Source organism: Macrosteles quadrilineatus, unplaced genomic scaffold (assembly GCF_028750875.1).
Source record: "Macrosteles quadrilineatus isolate MER2022 unplaced genomic scaffold, UCM_ALF_1.0 Scaffold_3__2_contigs__length_128488019, whole genome shotgun sequence".
Classification (NCBI taxonomy): Eukaryota; Metazoa; Arthropoda; class Insecta; order Hemiptera; family Cicadellidae; genus Macrosteles; species Macrosteles quadrilineatus.
Genome location: NW_026542596.1, coordinates 6,935,665 through 6,959,384, shown reverse-complemented (window position 1 = coordinate 6,959,384; position 23,720 = coordinate 6,935,665). Strand labels below are relative to the sequence as shown.

At 33.8% G+C, this 23,720-nt stretch overlaps 1 protein-coding gene across 3 annotated transcripts in view; it reads left to right on the top strand.

The window, feature by feature from the left end:
• The first annotated feature begins 1,630 nt into the window (after positions 1–1,630).
• Positions 1,631–23,720, top strand: part of LOC128989814 (teneurin-a-like) — an 880,316-nt gene continuing 858,226 nt past the window's right edge. For all 3 annotated transcript variants that reach the window (XM_054411875.1, XM_054411876.1, XM_054411874.1), the window contains exon 1: positions 1,631–1,733. The gene's annotated coding sequence lies outside the window, so the exon portion shown is untranslated. The remainder of the gene's footprint in view (positions 1,734–23,720) is intronic.

Here is a 23,720-nt window from a genome sequence, read left to right as displayed (position 1 = left end):
ATATTTGTGTCAGTTAAAATGTAATTAGTTTATCGTGTGATTGTTAATAAACTTTTTATAAGTAAATAAAATTGTTCAGTTTTTTTGGGACACGGTGTATAACTATAGTTGTGTCAGTGGGTTACCTGTTGCCAAAATCGAGATTTGATTATTTTTGCCAAGCTAATTAAATGTTATAGAAACTTAAAGGTATTTAATCTTTACTTATCTGGGACAGCCTACACCTTAACTAGGGCTCTTTCTGGGACGCTGCGTATGCGGGAGTATCGTACCCAGTGGTGACCATATCATTACCAGACTATTGTATAGCTTTCAGATAAATGTCTGCTTATATATTTGTCTATAAAACCATATGCTTGATTGCCTATATCAACTTAGTTTTTATTCTTTGTTGTGACCTACTTGCCTACATCCTAAAACAATTCTTTGAAACAAAACCTGTAAATGTGCCCAGCTTAAAAATCCGAATATTGTAATGATGTCTATACTGGAATCAGTCGTAATTTATCTTTAGGATATTTTAGTGATCCCGACTAATGAAACTACTGAACTTAGTAACAAAGCTGCACAGATCATCTCAGATCATACTACACTCATCCTTCACTCATATTTAGGTTAAAATACGCACCTAGTTGACGTCCTCATCACATAATAATAATAACTAGGTGAAACCCGTCGAAATCGACGGTTACTTTCAAGCCTTACACCAATTCATCTAACTGCAATAAATTGAGTAAAATTATACATATTTTGAGCATTTATAGCATTGTTTAATCCATAGTTGTTGCTGCCAACTTCAAATGATGACGATCTTAATAAATAAATAAATACAAAACATGCCCAATTATTCGTTGGAACTTATTGGTTGTCTGGCGAAACTCTAGGTTTTGTCATTTGATTTGTTTGGTCGATTAAAATACTTGGGCGGAAAGAAATTGTCAAATTTTTATAGTAGGAAGTTGAAAACCTGAATTTTTAATACACATACTACACACATGAATAGTTATTCAGGTATTTTTCAATTGCATTACCCCATTGGGCTCATGGAAGAGATCACGTCCGTACAGTTGAAAATCTGAAGTTAAAGAGTACACCGTGCGGGACCACACTGCATAATATCATAGATTATACTCCCTTAGGGAGTATGTTTAATCTATGATAATATGTACTGGTTTACTTTCCGTCACTCTGTTCGGTAATCAAAGTATAGTAGAGTAACGTACTGGTATAAGTGACGTTTCTAGCCAGTGGTGACTGCATTGCAGGTGGTCTGGAACCCCATGACGCTGACGCTGCCACAGAGGTACCGTGTAAAATTAATATAAATACCACGCTCTTTCACCATTTTAAAATTTTCAATTGATATCAAAGACAATTTAAAACAGTTCGACTAGTTTACTAGTTGTAACTTTGCAGCTTAGTGAATCTAATTAAATTAGAACGTTCGCCGACAAAACAACTATTGTCATTAACACAAAGGGAACTTTGGTTCTGGTTATGATATGAACAAACTGTTATTATGATAAAAACAACGGGACTGTGAGGACGAAACAGAATAGGATTGAAAGTTAAGTGGGGCCGGGGGGTGCGCATGAGCGGCAGACGCTGTACAGAAGGCAGTGGCAGTGTCAGACTTCCCGCCATCGCGGTAGGAAGTGACCAATCAGCTGATTGGTAATATTACTGTGCTGTGCTTTCATTTCTACCATCGCTGTCACATCTGGATAACACCGGTAGGCAATTCGTCTTTCTCTCATACTAAACGTCCAGTAATCACCCTCTCTCTCATTTGACAACATCATGTCATTGTTGCATGTCTTGTTGTATCACCATGTTTCAATGTTGTCAGTAAAATCTCATTCATAACTGTAAATTATATCGATATGTAAAATTTTACGATTTATATACAATTTTCACAATGACAGTCGGACAGAGTTTTGGCAATAACAGTAAACATTGTGGGTGTTAAAATCAAATTCGCGGGTGTAACAAGGAAGTTGTAAATCGCCTCATTAAAGAATAATGAAAACATATTACTCTCCTGCTCCTCACTATTCTCTGCAGAGCCCCACTTCCACCATCTCCCCCTTTTCCTCCAAGTTCCTTCATCCGAGTACATCGTTTAATATTTACAATGTACTTGTGTCTTTACATGCATTTTATACAGTGTTTCCGAGTAGTTTTGCAAACATAAAAGTATCTATTGAAAAATTATAATTTTTTAAACTGTGGAACACCAAACTGTTTGACGTACGTAATTTAGAGCCATTTTAGTGTGAATAATGCGGCAAGGTAAACAAATTGAATTTTGTCTCAATATTACAAATAATAATTAGTTGTTTTTATCACCAAGAGTTGTAAAAATAAATTTAGCTCTAAGTATTAACTTTATGTAGATTTTCGTCAAACAAAACCAAGTTTTTTTCCGTCAACCAAAAGTTAATAATACGATTTGGACACTCTATTTTATTTATTATTGGGCTAGTAATTGATGATAATATTAATCATATTGTTTGACGTTATATGTTAGAAATACTTTACCGTTGTCTTACAAGAAAACATAACAAAATGTATCTACGGCGTAAAATTCACAAAATATATAAATAAACAAATAAATAAAATGACTTTAAAGGCTGAATGTTTATTTAGTAGCCTAAGTCCAATTATTCCTCTATAAGTGTGAAAAAGACTAATAATCCTACATAAAAGCACAATGATGTAGGTAATTGAATATTTCACGACATGAATATTTCATAAATCTCGCATTCACAATAGGACGAGGCCCACCAGAAACAAGTTGAACGTTTTAGCGATATTGAGCATTCCGCTGAATCTTTTATTGCTTAGGAATTTATTAGATGACATTGAGCACGACAGCGGCAGTGGGGTGGTGGTGTTTGTGGGTGGAGGAGGGAGTACATCGGTCACACTCTTGAGAAGTATTCAAATATTTAGGGCGGAACATTGACACTCTGCCCTAATTTACAGCTGGTCTTGTGACCGACTCCGAGGGTTGGAAACTTTTGGTTTTAGACGGGGTTTATCAGTGAGGAAACTAGGTTTATTTGCATATTCTGTTACAGCAATTCATACATTTCCCGATTATAAATAACATATTCATTTTCTAACGGGTTTACGAGTTTGTAAATTAGTTCTTTCCGCAGTTTGACACACTCTTCACAAGATTACTGGATGTAATAGTAAATTTCGTATCTAGGGTCGAAAACGAGGTTTTGCTGGCTCGAGATAGTTTTTAAGTTCGAGACGAAGTCGAGAACTTAAATTGATCGAGAGCTGCAAAACCATTTTCGGTACGTGGTACGAACACAATTTTTCACCACACTACTACTATTCACAATAATAATAATAATGAAAACTGATAGTCAACGCAACTTTAAGGTTATGTGAAGAGATAATTTCAGGAATCATAGCAAAAAAAATAATAAACAGTTGCTAGGCTACGGTGGAAATAAAACAATTCTATTTCAATGCTATGGATACTGTTTGTGTAATTAATGCAAGCGGACAGCTGATTTTGCGGCCCCGGGATGTAAAAACCTGCTCGGTCCCCAAATTACGATGACAGCTGGCATGGCCAACAATACGTAACTTTCAGCCACCAATTAACGTATGTAATACAGCCAAAAACATCATAGTGTGGTGAAAATAAAATAATAGCATTTGATTGTTTAACAGTGCATAAAAGAGTTGTTTGCACACACTTTAGTTTGTTGCAGCACAAATAATGGCAGAGTTTCATTGTTTAATAAAAATGGTCAACTATTAAGTAAAAAAAAGAAACTAGCTCATTTACCAGGACTGAGATTGAGGTACTTTTTCTATAGTCCACATTACCACTTGCCTCACATATTCGTGTAGATAATATACATAATTTGTCGGTTATAGTCGGACTGTCGGAGATTGAAGATGTAACAACGTCTAGTTACTTCAGCATCTCAGCCACGCCCTCTTTTATCACGACACACTACACTGTTGATGTAGTAGGTGTGAACAGTTTGAATCTATATAAGCTTCTAGTTAACGTGCGATAGGTAACAAAACTTCGTTCAAATTTCCATTACTTAATTAAATTCTCACGGGTATGCTTTTTGAATTAACTAATTGCTCAAGCAGTGTTTCGTGACAAGGTACACGACGTGCACGACACATACACGGACATTTGCGGCTACCATAGAACATCTGTTTTAGTATTGCAAGTTATTATTTACCTAATCATAGTTTGTAAATTTAGTTTGACATTTACCATTTCTACCATTTCATGAAAACGCTAAATCCCCCTACCTCAAGAGAACAATTAAAATAAACGGTTTCAGGTATATGACACATGCCTTTCCCCATAAGATTGTCAACAACCTTAGCACGTGCAACCGCTGGGAGTAGCTATGATATTTTATGGGGAAAATCACAAATGTTGAAATATATTTTGAACGGCAAGTTTTTTTATATATTTTTTTATATATTTTTTTATATATTTTTTTATGACTTAAGGGGACTATAACATTCTAAATTTTAATCAACATAGTTCGAACCGTTTAAAAATGTGATTTCTCTGTTACGTTATGGGATTTATGGGGACGTCAATATTAAAAATCTAATTTTATAAAAACATAGAAGAAAAACACCTAGACATACCATAGCAATCAAACTCAAACTCGAAGATTTTGGCGAAAACAATCTTATTGCAAAAATCTAATTAAAGAAGTCTCCAAACTGGGGTCTAAATTACAAAATGCAGGCGATAGAAGGAAATGGAGATGTGTTGCTAGTTGGCGAGGCCATGGGTACGGATGAAAGATAATATGAAAAGTAAAATATGAGTGTGTGTGGAAAATAATATTCAATTTTTAGTACATTATTTCAGCGTTTTCTAGGGTGATCTAGGAAATTCGATGTGTAGGGCGTTAGAGGGTGTGTAAAATTCAAAATAAAATATGAAAATGCGTGATAGTAGTTGGTTCATAATGTTCCACATAGAGAATTAAAATTTTAAATATTTCTAGATTTAATAGCACCAAGATTTGTGTACATCTATGAAACAGAAACTGATTCAATAACCATAATTGTACATACATTGTATTTATACCCGGGCAAAGCCGGGGTTTGCTCCTAAGACTCCATAATTATATGTATATGAGGAGAAAGTAGAAGATAGACGGGAAAATATCGGGTACAGATTGAAGAAAAAATATTTCTCTAAACAGCTAAATGGTATTTGCTTCATGGGATAAAACTTGACAGAAAATGTGTTAAATATCGTGCAAAATTGAAGTTTTGAACTTTCACCATTAATTTAATAATACTCTTCTTTATAAATTCAGAGAAGCTAGAATATTGAACAATTAGGTCACAAATAATAGAGTTTCATTTTGATGGATGCATTAGTTTTATTCCAGATTGAAAGCCTAAATTGCCTCTCCGACGTCAGAAACAAAGACAAATAGACAAAATATAAATGCTGTAAAGAAATTAGTAGGATAATTTTAGACTTTTTTGTTTATAAACCATAGAAATTACAAAATGTTTATGACTGTACACAATGAACAGACACCAGTGTATTTAAAATATCGTGGTTTTAATTTGTCTATCTGTGACACATTAACAAATAATTTGCATATATTGTAACTCAGTTTGCTATACATGAATTGATAACGGAGTGTGGGGAAAACAGAGAAGGTTCTAGTCAGAGAACGTTATTGTTGCTTACTTGATAGGTTGCACTACACAGTTTAAACTCCTAGCCACCCGGTCTTTGTCCCATACCTAACAGTAATTGGTGATTGCTGAAATTTGAACCAAAGCTCCTTGGGGGATAAATCCCCTTTAACAATTGGACCAACCACGTCTTAATGATTATTATAAGATATCAAAATAATTTCAGTAAGACAACTTTATTATACCCTTATACCATTCCAAAAGCAGACGCGAGCAGATTGTAAACGAACATAAAGAAAACAAACTGTCAATATCCAAACGGAATTTCCATGTTACTCCACCGCCGTGTTGTGTGTGTGTGCGTGTGTGAGTGTGGGTGGCGTGGGGAGCTACAGTTAGGGACATTCATGTGTCAGCGTGGACGATTTAAACAATCCAACAGACCTTTAATTGCTGCATCGCTTCCAGCAACTGCTAAGCTCAACACACCGATTCTCTTTATTAAATGAAGCAGATGACGGTTGTGGAGACTGTTAACAAGTTTATGTGCAAAAGCGTTGTTAGAACTTCGCCTTCAACGGTTTATAATAATGTTATTGCTCTACACGTATTTGGACTCTGTAAATTGCTTTGAAGGCGTGTATTTAAATTGAAATGACTGTTTAGTATTTTTTACATTGTAAAGTTGTAAAATACTTGTTAAAACGTAATTCACCCCTCTGGCTAAGTAGATGTGAGTTTAGTGTTTCAATTATTGTTCCTCGTTTGGGAGAAATAGCAGCGAATCGGTTGTTTAGTTGGTAGAAAAATGCAATGAAAACCTTTGACTATGGATTGAACGAAGGACAAGTTGGTAGAACTTACGTAAGTAAAAAAAAAACGTCAATGCTGAAACCAAGTCAGCGATCTCTTCGGTTCGCGTCTCGAAGACGTCACTTAACATTGATTAGAAAAGTTCATACTTCTACTGCATCTGCTTCTTGTTTTCCTTTATACACTTCTAGCACAGGTATGAAGCCCAGTGAATAGGCAAATTCAAGGTAAAAGAAACCTTCACCGTTGTAAAGTAGATAAATTCAACTGTTCGGTAATACAACAATTATTTACACCAGAGTCAAGCATTTAGGTTAAGCAAGCTTCCCGTTTTACTTTTAATTTACTTTACGTCTTTTTAAAGATATTACCAAATGATATAAGGATTATAATCTTCACAATGTCAGCCGGGTTTATCAAAATGTTATTACGACCTACATTTTTCTCTTTTGTGCAGTGTATGTATGGTATCGGAGGCTAGAATATGGTATTGGTAAAACATGTATTACAATATTAACGATATTGTACAACATGTTTCCACAAGAAAAAGCAAGAAGAAGGTGATAACGATGATGATTTTAATCAGGTTTGATGATAAAAGTAAAATGTAAAGGTGATTTAAATAATAAGTTTACACTAAGAATCGAGTATTCCTAATAAATCTTACATATATACAACAAATAAACGTTTGATCCTTTCACCTGAAGTAATAATGACATTTTTGTTCAGAAATGGTTATGTTTTATAAAAAAGCATTTTACACTTTTAATTCAAAGTTTGGGATTGAATATTTGAAAACAAATTTGACTTTACCATAATGTTTCACCTATCTAATGAATCTATGAAAAATGGAAAAACAATTGGAATTTTCGCATTTTATGAACAAATCTATGTCTTCTACGAAGTATCATTATCAGCACTGTTCAATGTTTTGATATTGAGGTTCAAACAGAATCTATTACAAACCATTCGATCTGTTGATTGATTACAAATACACTGATCTGCTGGTCCAATCAACAAATTTCTGTCTTCTGTGAAGCATCAGTATCAGTGGTACGATTACATGTTTTGACTAATAGGTACAAACTGACTGTAGAGTACAAACACAGATCGATCTGTTGATTGATTACAAATACACTGATCTGCTGGTCCAATCAACAAATTTCTGTCTTCTATGAAGCATCAGTATCAGTGGTACGGTTCAATGTTTTGACTAATAGGTACAAACAGACTGTAGAGTACATCAGATCGATCTGTTGCATTGATTACAATACACTGATCTGCTGGTCCAATCAACAAACTTCTGCCTTCTGTGAAGCATCAGTATCAGTGGTACGGTTCAACGTTTTGACTAATAGGTACAACCAGACTGTAGAGTACAAACACAGATCGATCTGTTGCATTGATTACAAATACACTGCTGGTCCAATCAACAAATTTCTGTCTTAAAGCATCAGTATCAGTGGTACGGTTCAATGTTTTGACTAATAGGTACAAACAGACTGTAGAGTACAAACACAGATCGATCTGTTGCATTGATTACAAATACACTGATCTGCTGATCCAATCAACAAATTTCTGTCTTCTGTGAAGCATTAGTATCAGTGGCACGGTTCAATGTTTTGACTATTAGGTACAAACAGACTGTAGAGTACAAACACAGATCAATCTGTTGCATTGATTACAAATACACTGATCTGCTGGTCCAATCAACTAATGGGGGACTTTTTTAAAGCATCAGTATCAGTGGTACGGTTCAAGTGTTTGACTAATAGGTACAAACAGACTGTAGAGTACAAACACAGATCGATCTGTTGCATTGATTACAAATACACTGATCTGCTGGTCCAATCAACAAATTTCTGTCTTCTGTGAAGCATCAGTGTCAGTGGCACGGTTCGATGTTTTAAATAATAGGTACAACCAGACGGTAGAGTACAAACACAGATCGATATGTTGCATTGATTACAAATACACTGATCTGCTGGTCCAATCAACACATTTCTGTCTTCTGTGAAGCATCAGTATCAGTGGAAATGTTTAATGTATTGCCTGTTGAAGTTGAATAAACCCATAATATAGATAGTAAAACTGATTCATATTCTGCGTTTTATGCAGTCAATCAATAAACTGTGAACTTTTGTAAGGCACCTGTTACATTAATTACAAAATACACTGATCTACTGGCCCATTTAACAAATTGCTGCCTTAAACATCGGTATCAGTGGCACTGTTCAATGTGTTGACTATCCGCTTCAAAGAGAATGCACTCAAAGTACAAACCCAGGTACGATCTGTTACATTGATTATAAAACATATTGGTCTGCTGGCTCAATCAACAAATTGTATATGTACTTATATGTATTGAATAGTTTTTGCGTATATATTTTTTAGTACTGAATAGTGAAGCGAACTTCCTGAAGTTATTTCTGTTTATAATGTAATTACTGCTTCAATTCAATGGTGATGGTTTTTTTTTTATTTCGTCTTCTACGTCATAGATAATTTAATAGTATTTGTGAAGAACCGGACCAAACCCTGGTCTTGCTACTAACGCAATGCGGTTTTTTAAAACACATATTATGAAATAAATACGAGTATATATAAATAGGACGTATACATGAATTTGAACGAATGGTGTTTTTGTCCTCTGGGGACCTAAAAATGAAAAACGTAAATCAGTCCCTGGTCCAGGTCTTACCATGAGACAACACAATATGTAAAAGCATATTATTCGTATCAGAAATCTGGTAGACTTCCGTATCTGTTGGCACAATCAACCGAATGAAAATATCGATCGATATATCGATTATTTGATTTATCGTTTGGTTAGTTAGGTAAGGTTAACCTAACCAAAGATATATCGAATAAAACAATCGAATAACCGATATTTTCATTCGGTTGTTTGCCCCAGAAATCCGCTACAACTTTCTTTTTGTTTACTTGTGCTACAAAAGCTGTATAAATCAAAATATTCGTGCTTATAGGTAATGTGCTTATAGGTAATTATAGGTTTATGTCCGTCGATTTCACTATAGTTTAAGTTATGGACATAGTATAATCCTTCATCTGTGATTTCCTCGTTCACTTAGACATATAGCAAAATAGACGACAAATTTAATTTGCATTCATGATAAAATCCACATTCAAAGTAATATTCAATATCTCTTACATTGAAGACGCATTTTGCTTTTAAATATCACTGTTTTGGTAGAACCAATGTATAAACAAGCAATCGGGCGAAATATCTTCATTTCCACTCGAACAAACATAAATATTTGTGATTTCGCAGTAGTCCACTGTGCAGTTTGTTTATTTAACAGTTGTATCAACAAACCTTCCAACATCATACTCCATGGATTCAGCAGAGTTGGCAAAATTGTTGTGGAAAATTTGTCAATTTGGATTATTGGATATTATCAATTTGTGAGTCAGTAATACAATGTTATCGTTGATATAAAACTGGCAATATGAGTTCAACAGAGCAACAGTATGTTTACTACATGGAAGTGAGCCAAATATATATTCAATGTGTTGCTTAAATTTAATGTTCGTATCATCTTGGGTAACAGTTTAAACACACATGAAAATTAACAAATGAACGCGATGTCAACTTTCGTGCTCAATGCTCAACTCCAAAACGTAGATAAATAGTTGCATTACCATTGTGAGTGGGTACCCTCTTAAAGTTAATGTAAATGCTATGGTTGATACATTAAAATATGCTATACCTACAATTATCCCCACTTTTGGGTAAAGATTGATTTATAGAATAACCTGCTGTTTTTGCAATAATACGTTCTTTCAGTAGCCCAATCAAATTATTGATTTGGATATTATAAAATGAGGTATCTTTAATTCAGGAATGGTATATCAGTTTTAAAGTAGTGTTTGTAGTCAAAACACTTACTAAGTTTAATTTTTAACATGTTGCAATACCAATTTAGTTTTCCTATCAGGTCATCTAATTGTTATTCAACGTTGAAATAGTAACAAAAGAAATCTCTACCGATGTCTATCTTACTACAGAATGAAGCGAACTATTGGTAATTCCTCTATAACAGTTAATTCAGGTATTTTCACTTATTTCCCTTTCTAAATTGACATAATTATTACTACACTATATTGACTTCTTCACGTTTTTCAACTAAACTACTTGTCAGTTGTCATCGTTACTATTATTCACAGACCGTTAACAAGCTCTTCTCCATATGGCTTGTTAGTTTGTCCCGTGTCTCAAGTTACATGCAAACTCAGATATATTGACTCGTTTGACAACCTGTATTTTTCAGAAAATTTTTTCTGAACTAAATGGTTTTGTACTAAGGTACAATACAATATCACGCAATACAATATCATTGTGAGCATTCAGTTCAGGTATATAATAAATTACAAATTATAAAAATATACAGGCCAAATTGTATTAGTAGAGTAGGCTACGTGGATTTCTAAAATTTCAGGATAAAGAGGAGTATATGTAGGTGTCAAACCTAATTGTTTGAATTAGATAATACTTTTACCAACTTAAACTCAACAAACATGTCCAATAAAATATGTTCTTCAGCGTCACCCAAAAACCGATCCTCTTTATTGAGCCAGTTTATCAAACTATCTGATAAAAATTAAGCTTAGAAGCTATACAGTTTTGCGATTTGAGTTACGAACCTCGAAATTAAGCTTCTGAAAATACTGGACCATTTAAGGGCATTAAATTTGTACAACTTCTGTCATCACGTGAATGCGATTTCTGGTTCAAGGGTTAGGTCACGTTATAAGGTGTTTCTGATTCCTATAAAAATCAATAAATTAATAGGTTGTCTAATCTGCAACTTAAATATAAAGTATAACAAAATTATCACCAACTCTATATATTCACTTTTATATACTTCTATTTAGGATAGGTTGTCTAGCACTTGAACACTTAATAAATATTTTACATGAAAGCGAAGAATATAATGGATTATTCACTTTAATTGATTGATATAGTAGTTTACGCAACGATTGCGTAAAGACTATTAACGCGAGTTGCGTACTCTACTTTACCTACGACAGTTTTTCAATTACTAAAAATCAGATTTTTAGTTACTAACAATCACTACTCATAACTTCCTAGAGAGGTTATGTTTTCGTTTATTGTCAGTGCCACTGAAAGTGATGCAACGACTTATAGGCCCCTGAATATGTGGTTTGACCTAGAAATAATTAGAACACGGATGAAACCATTGTTGTTCGATAGTAAAAAGTATTGTGAATAACATATCAAAAGTCTCCAAAAATATCTTTGGTGGAACACCACCATTTTTCCAAAATGGCGGCCAAATCCAGTAGTTTTTTGCTTTTTATTGAAATTCTGACTTTCCAGTCAATATTGGTGAAAAGTCGTCAATACATTTAATGTTCCTCGTGAAATTACCTTTAAAATGATACCAAATACATGTACCTGCAACAAAAAATAAACGCCGTAGAAATAATAAAATATTTCAAATAAAATTATTTTTGATAAATTAATGTAATAGTCCAAGCAAACTAAAAATAACGTACACAGGGATCGTATAAAAATTTGCAAGTAAACATGTTATGGTTTTATTTTTATTGTTGTGGTGTGCAGAGTGACATACCAAAAGTTGCAAAAATCAGTCCACGGGAAACCCCTAAATTAAGGAAAAATGGCGGCTTTTCCCAATATTGGACAAATTTTGCAACAAAAGATACCACATATTTTTTTGCACATTTTTCGAGATATTGACTTGGAACCACGACCGATATTTATTGGATGGTCCGTACTTAATTTCAATAGGGAACGCTTTTTTGGGCCGCCATCTTGGATCAGCCATATTGGATCTGCCATATTGGATATAAATATTTTTTAATGTAATTATAGTGTTGTGACACATCATTATGAACTAGATTTCCACGCTGATTTCAATGCTGAAATCCGTTTTTAAATAAGTTTTTTCATTGCTTAAGATATATTAAAACGAAAACTCTCCCCTATACATCAGTTATAGACGTATCTTAAGTTACTTTGAAAATGTGTTTGGATTATTTTTCTCCAGGTATTATTATTGCTTGCAGTTCGTTCTAGCCTTAAAATATGCAGTGATAAAAGATCTTTCATTTTAGTTAGCTTTCATTTTGTTTTATTTATAGTTAAAACAGACTAGTTATAGACGAGGTACAAACCCCAACACAAAATTAAATTACGGTAAACTTTTTTTATCAGTTTTTGTTAAAAGATTTATATCTCGGGTTGTTAATATGTTAACAAGTTCATTCTGGTATCAAAGTACTCAGTAAATGTTTGGCTTTAATTTTATTGATTAATAAATGACACATGACAAATTTAAAACGAATCATGTAGGCCTACCTTCGATGCACTACTGAATGAATTATTGTTACCTATTTTGAAATTTGTCTTTAGCTAAAGACATTTATCCCCAACTCTAAATAACTGCCAATAAGGAATCCATAGCTAAAATAAAAGTCAATACTTGAACGAATAGCTATGACGAGTTTTTCCCGTTTTCACTCTGCACAACACTACAAAATAAAACCATAAAACGTTTTGTTGAAATTTTTTAAAGGCCATATCCTATATTTATCTAAATATAATTTCCAAGTTAGACAGTTACAGTTATTTATAAGTACAGTTATTTATAAGTAAGTTGGTCATATGTACCATCAGTCAAACACCACTCCCAATCTGTTGGATCTGCTGGTGAACTATTTCCACGCCATACTTTAACCTGATAGTACAACCTTAGACTGTGGTAGTTTTCAATGTGTTTTTAAATTGTCAAAGTACGAAACGTCCATAAGAAATGTATGGGGGAGAGTTTTCGTTTTAATATATCTTAAAATCGTAAAACGCTATTTAAAAAACTGATTTCAGCATTGAAATCAGCGTGGAAATCTAGTTCATAATGATGTGTCACAACACTATAATTACATTAAAAAATATTTATATCCAATATGGCAGATCCAATATGGCTGATCCAAGATGGCGGCCCAAAAAGCGTCCCCTATTGAAATTAAGTACGAACCATCCAATAAATATCGGTCGTGGTTCCAAGTCAATATCTCGAAAAATGTGCAACAAATATGTGGTATCTTTTGTTGCAAAATTTGTCCAATATTGGGAAAACCGCCATTTTTTCTTTAACTTAGGGGTTTCCCGTGGACTGGTTTTTTGCAACTTTTGGTATGTCACTCTGCACACCACAACAATAAAAATAAAACCATAACATGTTTACTTGCAAATTTTTATACGATCCCTGTGTACGTTATTTTTAGTTTGCTTGGACTATTACATTAATTTATCAAAAATAATTTTATTTGAAATATTTTATTATTTCTACGGCGTTTATTTTTTGTTGCAGGTACATGTATTTGGTATCATTTTAAAGGTAATTTCACGAGGAACATTAAATGTATTGACGACTTTTCACCAGTATTGACTGGAAAGTCAGAATTTCAATAAAAAGCAAAAAACTACTGGATTTGGCCGCCATTTTGGAAAAATGGTGGTGTTCCACCAAAGATATTTTTGGAGACTTTTGATATGTTATTCACAATACCTTTTACTATCGAACAACAATGGTTTCATCCGTGTTCTAATTATTTCTAGGTTTTGCTATTTATTTTCTTATTTTAAGGCGCCTATTATTGTATTGCAATAAGTCAGCTGATTTCATGTAATCACGTGTTTGTAAAACTTCGTTAAATAATAAGTTACCTTTTTCAGGGAATAGGTTCTGCTAGCAGCATTCTTACCATAAATACTGTATCAGGTACAATTAGGGAAATATTGCATTTATTTATTTATTTTTTGACAACTGAATGATTACAGTGAAAGAGTTAATTTACAGTTAGATCTCAGCATCGAATATTATACAATATTATAAGCAGTTTGTGTTCTCATTTCCATCTCGTCAACTTCACTTTCACTAAATGACATTTTTAAAACAGTTTAGTCTACCTTCCTTTCTTCCACCAACTTAGGTTAAGAATACGCGAGTATCAACAGGAACAAGTCAGATCAACAATTAAAATTGTCAACTGATCAGCTGATTAGTTGACGTTCGAAGCATTATAATTTTAATTCTTTTCTCTCAATACTTGAACCTCATTGGTCCTGTACCTGTGTTGATATGAAAAAACTATGCTGATATGAAATGAAACTATGCTGATATGAAAGTAAACAGCTGTAAAGTGAAACTTTTCAATTCTAAGAACTGGACTGAAATGGCTACTTTAAAAAACGGTCGTAGGTGATATAATTTATATAACTTAAAACTCCTCTAAATACTACTACCATAGTCTGTTGTTTTGTATGGAGATTAGATTGGACGGAAACATATATCTTCGAATATTAAGTGTAAATATAACCGATGTTTGCCAAACAATATTTAGTGTTTAGTTCAAATGGAGCGAACAATTATTGGAACTCTAATGGTTATATACTGTTTTAAGCTTTCACCATAAATTGAAAGCGTGTTAGTTCGGTAATGGATTTAATAAATCCATAGTAATAATAAATATTACTTGTAAACCACAGAGTGTGAAATAGTCTTGAACAACCCTATATTTTACAGCTACCCAATTTTAGTGGGATGGGGTGGGGTATTTAAATAGGCCTTTAGTAGCCAAACTTAGAAATACGCAAGAGCATTCCAAATTGGTTGCTGGTGATATTATAGCACTGAATTCATGCTAATTTAATGGAATTGTGCTAGACGTATTGTACAAATATTGTATTTATACCTCTCAATGCCATGGTAAATAAATAAAAAAAATATAAAAAATCCTAAGTTAACTAAATGATGCTTTAATTCACTAAGGTGATAAAATGTGAAAGGTAAGGTAAGAATATTTTACAATGGGATTTGGGATCTTTTCTGTTAATTCAGCACCAATATATAAACTGTATACAACAATACACAACCTAAGGAGAAGGTTAAGCCTCGGTTTTAATGTAAAATTAATAACCTAACAACCCAACCATAAACATATAAATAAAATAATGACAGTAAATTAACTGAACTAGCCCATAATTTGTTTAATAGAGTAACTAAGTGACCCTTTTTTCACCTCCCAATAAGGACGTTATATGAAAGTGTATTATGCTAACCTGGTAAAATGTCAACACTACAGTTTCACTCACTCGTCCTTCACCTCCTCACAGTACATCTAAAATACATTGCGTTTTAGGGGTAAAAATATGTATAAAATCATAGCTAATTAATAAATCAATTAGAGAAAATCGTGTAAAATTCCTATTGTAAAATAAATGATCAATAGCTTTTACGGAGTAGGATCTTCAATTTAGAGACAGTTCTCAACTTATACTTGATAGGATGGAAGCTTCAAGTGGACTCCCAAAATTTAAATCACTGCATTGGGTTAGATGGTTCGGTTTCCTCAATATGCTCTATGGTCTTCCTAGACCCAGCTCTCCCTGATTATTGGGCTTACATACATTTTATTGGCTAATGAAACAGTTGGTCTTAGTCAGTAACAAAGCTACACAAGCATCTAACTTTATTCATAACTTATTTTTCACTCATATTTGGTTTAATCTCCCCAAAAATCACCACGGTGGCGTCCCCATCTCATCTGGTAATTCCTATCTAAAAAAAACACAACAATAAAAGTTGATCCTTTGGGCGAGGTGGATTTGATATAGGCCTACATTGGAAAACTTCCTCCACTTAAAGCCATGAGTTAATTATTAAATCATATCAGTGTACCGTAACACGGCAAACCTGGAAAGGTTTTGTGATACTTAAGAATATTGCTACATCGTATTAAGAATCCCATATGATCCCTTTCAGACCCGGGAATCTTAGTCATCTAGACTGCTTTAAGTCATGAGCAAATTTTGAATAAATGTTGGTTTTTAACCTAGATTTCAAATACTAAAATTATTGATTAGGTTTGTTTTAAAGACGAAACCTTCATAATACCATATTAACCATTTCAGTTTCAGCAATAATTAGCATTATATACGTTTACAGACGTAAATAAAACAGTCATTAACCTTAACAGTTGCCTCTTTCTCCTATCTTAATTAACAAAACAATCAGTGTTACCATAAGACATGAAGGCAGACTGCAAAACAAAAATTCCCAGCTGATCTCCATAACCTACACAATCGATGCGTACAGGTCTGAGTAACAGAAAAATCCAGAAACTTAAAAAAAAACAAAAAAAAACAAATAAACATCTAACCTTCCACAATTGTGTTGATTAGGTTGTCAGGACTTAAAAATTTACCTACACAAATGAGTGTGCTGGGTCTGAAAGGGTTTAACTTACAACCATTGACTATAAAGTTACAACCTAAGGTATTTGTTCCTAATAAGTTCCACAATCATATAACATTCTCAATGGTAAAATGGTATTAAATCGAATTTTTTTCGCTCAAATAAAAAAAAAGATAAAACACATTCCTACTTTTGACAGTTTTTAATGACAGGTGATACACATATATATTTGTAGTAGGTTTATCTTAGTGCAGTTCAATTAATTGGTTCCAACGTACGACCGCAGTGGTGATAGTGTGGTTAGTGTGGTTTGTGTGTAATGTACAGAGACACTGTCTAGGTATAGTGCAACATAGCAATGTTTGAGTGATTGTCAGGTATAGTATAGACTAATGTAATGTATTTGGAGATGTTTTCTGAACTAAAATCAAACAGGAATATTTTGTAACGAAGTAAAAAGTAGGCAGACATACTTAGCTGGGAGATCACGTGCACTAATAATAACGTTAGTTTGATCTAGTTTTATAATTTAGATTTCAAAAGCATTCTTTTAGATTTGTAATCGATATCGATCATCTGAAGACAATTTTAAAGTCTACATCCTACCCGATACATGCAGAGTGAATGTATGATTGTTACGTATCTTATGTCTCATTTATTTATACAAATAAAACTATAAATCAGTAAACGATTGCTTGTATACTGGAATCATAACCAAATATAAAAGTGCATACTGTTTGATGTACCAAAATATAAAGGGGAAACATTTTTTCGACATCAACACAACCAAACTGGACATAAAAAAGCTGTTAGAGTTTAAAAAAGAATTAGAATACTATTTAAACTTACTAAATATTTAAAGAATATTTTTAATGCAATAGTTATTTTTTAGTTGTGGAGAATTCATCAATTTGAAACATGTTTCGCGATGAATTTCTTTCATCTTCACTAACGTTCAGAATAATAAAAAAAACTCCATACTTAAATTTAAACACTAAACCACTAGATAACTTGAAGTTAATTTGAAATACCTTATTATTTAGCACAAATAAAAAAAGGGGTCGAATTTACGACAATCTATAGGCTACCTAAACTTGAATGTTCTTAACAGTGTTTTACAATTTTAACATTGCAGATTAAAGTAGTTTCCCTAGTTGATTGAGGAGTTTGCAGCCACAGAGAGCACACAAACAGCACTTTACAAACCCTCGACATTAATTAAAGTGATGGAAGTCACAGGTCCACTTGTCGTAATGTGATTAGCTACGCATGCTTCTAACGTGATCTCTCTCGTAGTCTAAGGTGTAACGACCTGTAAAGTTAGTAAAGAGTACTGCAAAATTTACTCTCAAAAAGAGAACAACATTCAGCTTACATTAGTGCAGCTAAGGATTTTACAATTGGGTAACAAGTAGAATTTCAGTATCTAAAGTCAATGCTATGCCAAATAAGAGGCGGTGTTTGTAATTTCATGAATCTAAAATTACTGAAATATTTAAGCCTGATAATTTAAAAAATACGTCCGTTGGGAATCTCAGTATAGGTCGGGCCTATCATTAGGTACTGCAGTCATGATATTTTGTATTTAAGGAACGTTTTGAAATCAAAAGAATAATGATTGTTTTCCATGGCAAAACAATATAATATTCCCCATGTCTGTATTTGATTTACATAAAAACTGTAATACTTTTTGTAAAACCTGATATAAAAAAAAACTATATTTTACGAATTTTTGACTATATAAACTTTGGGCTTTCCTGTCTCCAAGAGCAACTATCGATTAGAACAGTATGAACGCATTTCTGATTAATGAATGATTACTCATTAAATATTTTCTTTCTTGTATAGGCCAAATGCGTAAAAAAACATATTTTGGTCATAATTATATTCTTGTTGAAATTCTTTACTTTACTGTTATATATAGAACTAGCTGTACCGCGGGCTTTGCCCCGTTTAACTTCACAAGTGAGCTCGTTCGCATGGCTCAATCACGTCCTGGTTGAAGTTCGTTCGCTACGCTCACTAACCTTTAGGTTGGAGCTCGTTAGCTCGTTCACTACGCTAACTCGCTTCCAGGTTGAAGTTCGTTCGCTACGCTCACTCACCTTTTGGTTTCAAATTGGCTGTAGTCATAAATTTAAGAAAATAATAGTGCTGTACCCTGTTGGTAATCCTTGTAACTTTATTGCTATTGAACATCATAAAACAGAACCAACTTGTTTAATTGAAACAGCTGTTAAGAAATTCCTTTTAAAAATGAAAAATCATAAGGTAAACATGGGAAACTCCAGAGCCACTGGGACGGAGCCCGAAAGCCCGATCAGAATAAAAACAACTTAGTTTTCCTATTTAATGCCCAAAGAATCAGTGTACCGAATTTCAGCCTCCTAGGTAAATGAGAATTAGTGATGAGTGAGTGAGTGAGTGAGTGAGTCAGTCAGTCAGTCAGTGAGGGCTTTGCCTTTTATATTTAGATTAATAATGGCCATTCAAACAAGTCTGTGGAGTTTAATTTGTGTTTAATACAGTAGAGTTCACAAACATTACAATCATGTAGCGGGTTGAGTAAGTAAGTTGTTGATTGTAATTTTAATTTTATTGCATTTTATGTTTATTGTATTTTTTTGTTACTTTTTTAACTGTGACACCTGAAAAAAAAACACTTTGGCGTACCATAATTAATTTATTTTATTTTCGAAACTTATAAACAAGTAATAAAATGCAATATTTCAAACAAAAACTAAGTCTATAATTAATTATAATTTATTAACTTTGGGTAATGAAAAAATCCTATACTCTAATACGAGCAAAGTCTGTTTGTAATATATCTCGAAATCCTTCGGAAGGATTTTAACTAAATACGTGATTGACAACAGCAATACCTCAGACAAATTGGTATTTCGCTAATTCATTTGAAAAAAAAAATAACATTGGCCTTATGGGTTATGCTAAGTAACTTTGATGGTTGAATATATAATAACAAGAAAAAGGTAAACACAGGGGAAAATACTTGTGACATGTGTTTATAGCAAGCCATCGACAAAATAGGACTTCTGTACTAGCAAATTATAAAATCCAGTACAAAGTGGTAAACATAATTTGTAACCATGTTTGAGTGCACTGGCGTCAATTAAATTTTTCACTCTTTTAAGGGTAGATTTTACAATTTGTATGCACTCTTTTTTATAGTTTACATAATTTGTACAGCTGTGTACTCATAAGAAATTGAAATTCCACTTGAACTTTACCAATAAAAGCCAAAATTTTTTTTTAAAAACGTTGAGTTTCCCTTATGCTGGTGCTACAACTTAAGTAAAGCTGTACACATTTTTTTTTTTAACTGACATTGGTGATAATTGTAGTACAGCAATCACATTAAAAGTGGGGGTTATTTACAATCACAGGCCTACAATGTCGTCCTGGGCCTACACTCAATATTCAGGCCTATATATTTGAAACTAAGCCTATAAATGTAACTTCCTTTGCTTCGTCGCCGCCTCGCCGTAAAATGTCAGAACGGTGTGCCAGGTCGAGATAGATTACGTGGGTTGGCGGGAAACTAGGACGAACGTGCGAGAGATCTACGTTTCATTGGTTGACGTAGTTTTAACACTGTGCTAGCTCCTACCCCTTACTATATGTAGTAAAATGATTGAGGCGATGGAAATGATTATGTAAATTATAGTTTTATTGGTACTAAAGTTCGTTAATTGTAGATTTGGTGTTACATCGGAAGGAATGGTGTGATCAAGGTAATATAGCGTACAATCCATTTAAAACTTAGCTTAGACTATAACGATTTGGCTTTCAAAACAATAGTATATTACGTTACTAGTCCTGAAAATAAGTGTTTACCGGATGAGTGTGGTCGTTCCCGTGCGAGACGAAGTCGAGTACGGGATTACCATACGAGTCCGGTACACACATTTTGGACGAGTTACGTACGACAGTTTACGCCATACTACTAAATCTGTACAAATCCTTATTTATTTCCACCAACTAAAGGACTAAAAATCACTAGTAACCTCTCTATGTTTTTGTTTATAACCATTCATTGCCTCCTAAATACAGTATAATCAGCTGATTGGTGTCCGGTAAAACTCATTACAGTACAGTAGTACGCAATGAAACCCCATTTGAACACAGAAAACGTCTGTGACTTGAATAAGCTGGCGGCAAACAGCTGTTTTCTGGACTAAATCCTTGCGTGGGAAGTTCGTCAAAATAATGTAGTGTGGCGTAAAATTATTTTCCTACCTTTTGTATGAATAATTCAGCTGTCCTCAAATGTATCGCAAGATACTCATAATAAATGCTGTTCGTTGACTGTGTGGTTTGCCTAACTTGATACGTGATATTATTTAGCTAGTTTCGTAGTAAAATGTTGTTGCGTTATAAAATTCAGCTAGTTTAGTGATGAATTATTGTCAGCTAGTTATGTGATAAAACATTGCTAGCTTTGTGATGAAATAAAAATAGTAGGTTACACAATAAAATGTAGCTAGTTGAGTGATAAAATATAATATTTAAGAACTAGACGAAACGTAGCTAGCTTAGCAACAAATTTAGCTAGTTATGCTATATGATGTGTATGTTTATTGGACAAAACATAGTTACGTTAAAATATTTAGATAGGCTAGTTTGTTGGGACGAAATGTTACTAGTCTGGCGATAGAATGCAGTTTGTACATTAGATTAATATAGCCTTAGCAAAATTTTAGTCTTTAGTGAGAACAAAGTGGTGAGTCGTTGGCTCAGTCGGTAGCGTCGCGGACTTCGGGCCCAAGGCAGCGATGTCGTGGGTTCGGATCCTGGCCACTGCCACAAAAAACTTATCTGGACAGATCACCTTTGTACTGTACCGGCTCACTCCTTGCTTTGCTGTAAACGATCCACGGGCGCTTAGTCTATGTGGACGGGCAAAAATGCAAGATTAAAAGAGGCCGTCAACCTCTTTAAAAAATTTAATTACTATATTTTATTCTCTGTTGGTTTTCACAGTTAACTACTGACTATCTTGTCCATGTTTGTATAGGCCAGGCATGAAATTACACTTCTGGTTAACTAGGTTTCTGAAATTGAATGTCGCTACCATATCCATTGCGGGCACATTTAAACTGCGTATGTTGACCAAAACAATTCATAATATTGAAGAAAACGTTGGAATGCAATTGCCCATCTAAAATTATTCGTTGATAATTTCACCACAGTTTTATTTCATCAGTTCATAACACATTTGTAGTCAGGCATACAATTAGTCACGAAGAGCCATCGATTTCTATTGGAAACCAGTAACCATCGGTAGGTAGCTGACATTTGCCGAGTCGGGTTGTTTATTCGATGACTTTAAGCTGTAGCCTGTATATTTAAACAGTCTGCAGGTAGCAGGTAGCAGGTAACGTTGACATTAAAGCTAGTCCCAGATCGATCCTCGTAACCAGCGTCGTATATCTTGTCTGGTATTTGTGTTTACGGCGCGCAGCGCTTCTGCACTTTATCGACTGTATTTCTGATACAATATTTCATGGTATTTTGAAGTTTACGGAGATTGAATAAACCATACAAGATAACAGTTTTTTTTACACATTTGTAATGTGGGCCAAGTTTTATGTTACTTTACCTAACCCGCCATGTTAAACTTTCCTATCCCAAGCGTGATGTATACAACTTTCTTACTTCTCGAGTGATGTAAAGTTGAAAAAACTCACTCGGTGAGGTAATGAAACCCATTTATAGCTATTTACATTACAAGTGTAGTAAGAGCGTTTTGTGCAACGAGCGGAAGCGAGTTGCATAATTTACCTAAGTGATGTAAACACGCTCTTGCGTAACGTGTAACGTACAAGATTTTACCTGACCCGACAATATACATGGGTTTACGTACAATATTTTTCACTATCCATTTCTATCAGTAACGTTCTTTTACTAACAAAATTGCAAAAGCTAGGTTAGGAAAATACTTTAAAGCATAACAATAACATTCAAGCGCACAGTTGATTTCTAGCGTTGAACGTCGTTGGCTCCATAGAGTTATATTTTTTAAGTTAAGCACTCAATGTTATTTAAATGGGTTTCTTTACATCACCGAGTGAGTTTTTGATACTTTACATCACTCGAGAAGTAAGGAAGTTGTATACATCACGCTTGGGATAGGGAAGTTTAACATGGCGGGTTAGGTAAAATAACATTGAGTTACCTCTATGGACAGCCAACGACGTTCAACGCTAGAAATCAGCTGTGCGCTTGAATTTTATTGTTATGTTTTGAAGAATTTTCCTAACCTAGCTTTTCTTTGTAAATGAACGTTACTGTTAGAAGATGAGTGAAATGGATAGTGAAAAATATTGTTCGTAACCACCTGTATATTGTCGGGTTAGGTAAAATCTTGTACGTTACACGTTACGTAAGAGCGTTTTTACATCACGCAGGTAAGGTTAATAGCTATTAAAAATTTTCCAGTACCATTGACAGCCAGTCAATAAACAATAATTTCAAATGCAAACAGACAAAACAATCTTCAAGCTACTATACAGTCCTTACAGTCTTACATTAAACACGTTCACACTTAAAGACATGTCTACTCACGTGATAGTTTGGCAGTGTCAATAATCCAGGAACAAATATACGTACCCTCAGCAGTCTGCGGCTTTGAGATTAGTGTGTATATTATTGTGATTCATTATTCGAAAATTGTTCATTTGCCAACTTGTAGAGCTTGGGTAAAAATAGCACGTTAGGTTTTTGTGAGTAAATACATACTACAGTAATATAAATATACTTCATTTACACACAACGGCGATTGTCTAAGTCTTTATTGTTTACTAGTTGTTCTGCCCGTGCCTCGCCATGGGGAGAGAACACAGAGATTTAGTGATTCTTCCCTCCCTCGACCAATGCAAACTGCTGGTTAACTAAGCACTTATTCTTTATGTAAATCAATTTTATCAATGTCCAGGTCACAAGGAAAAA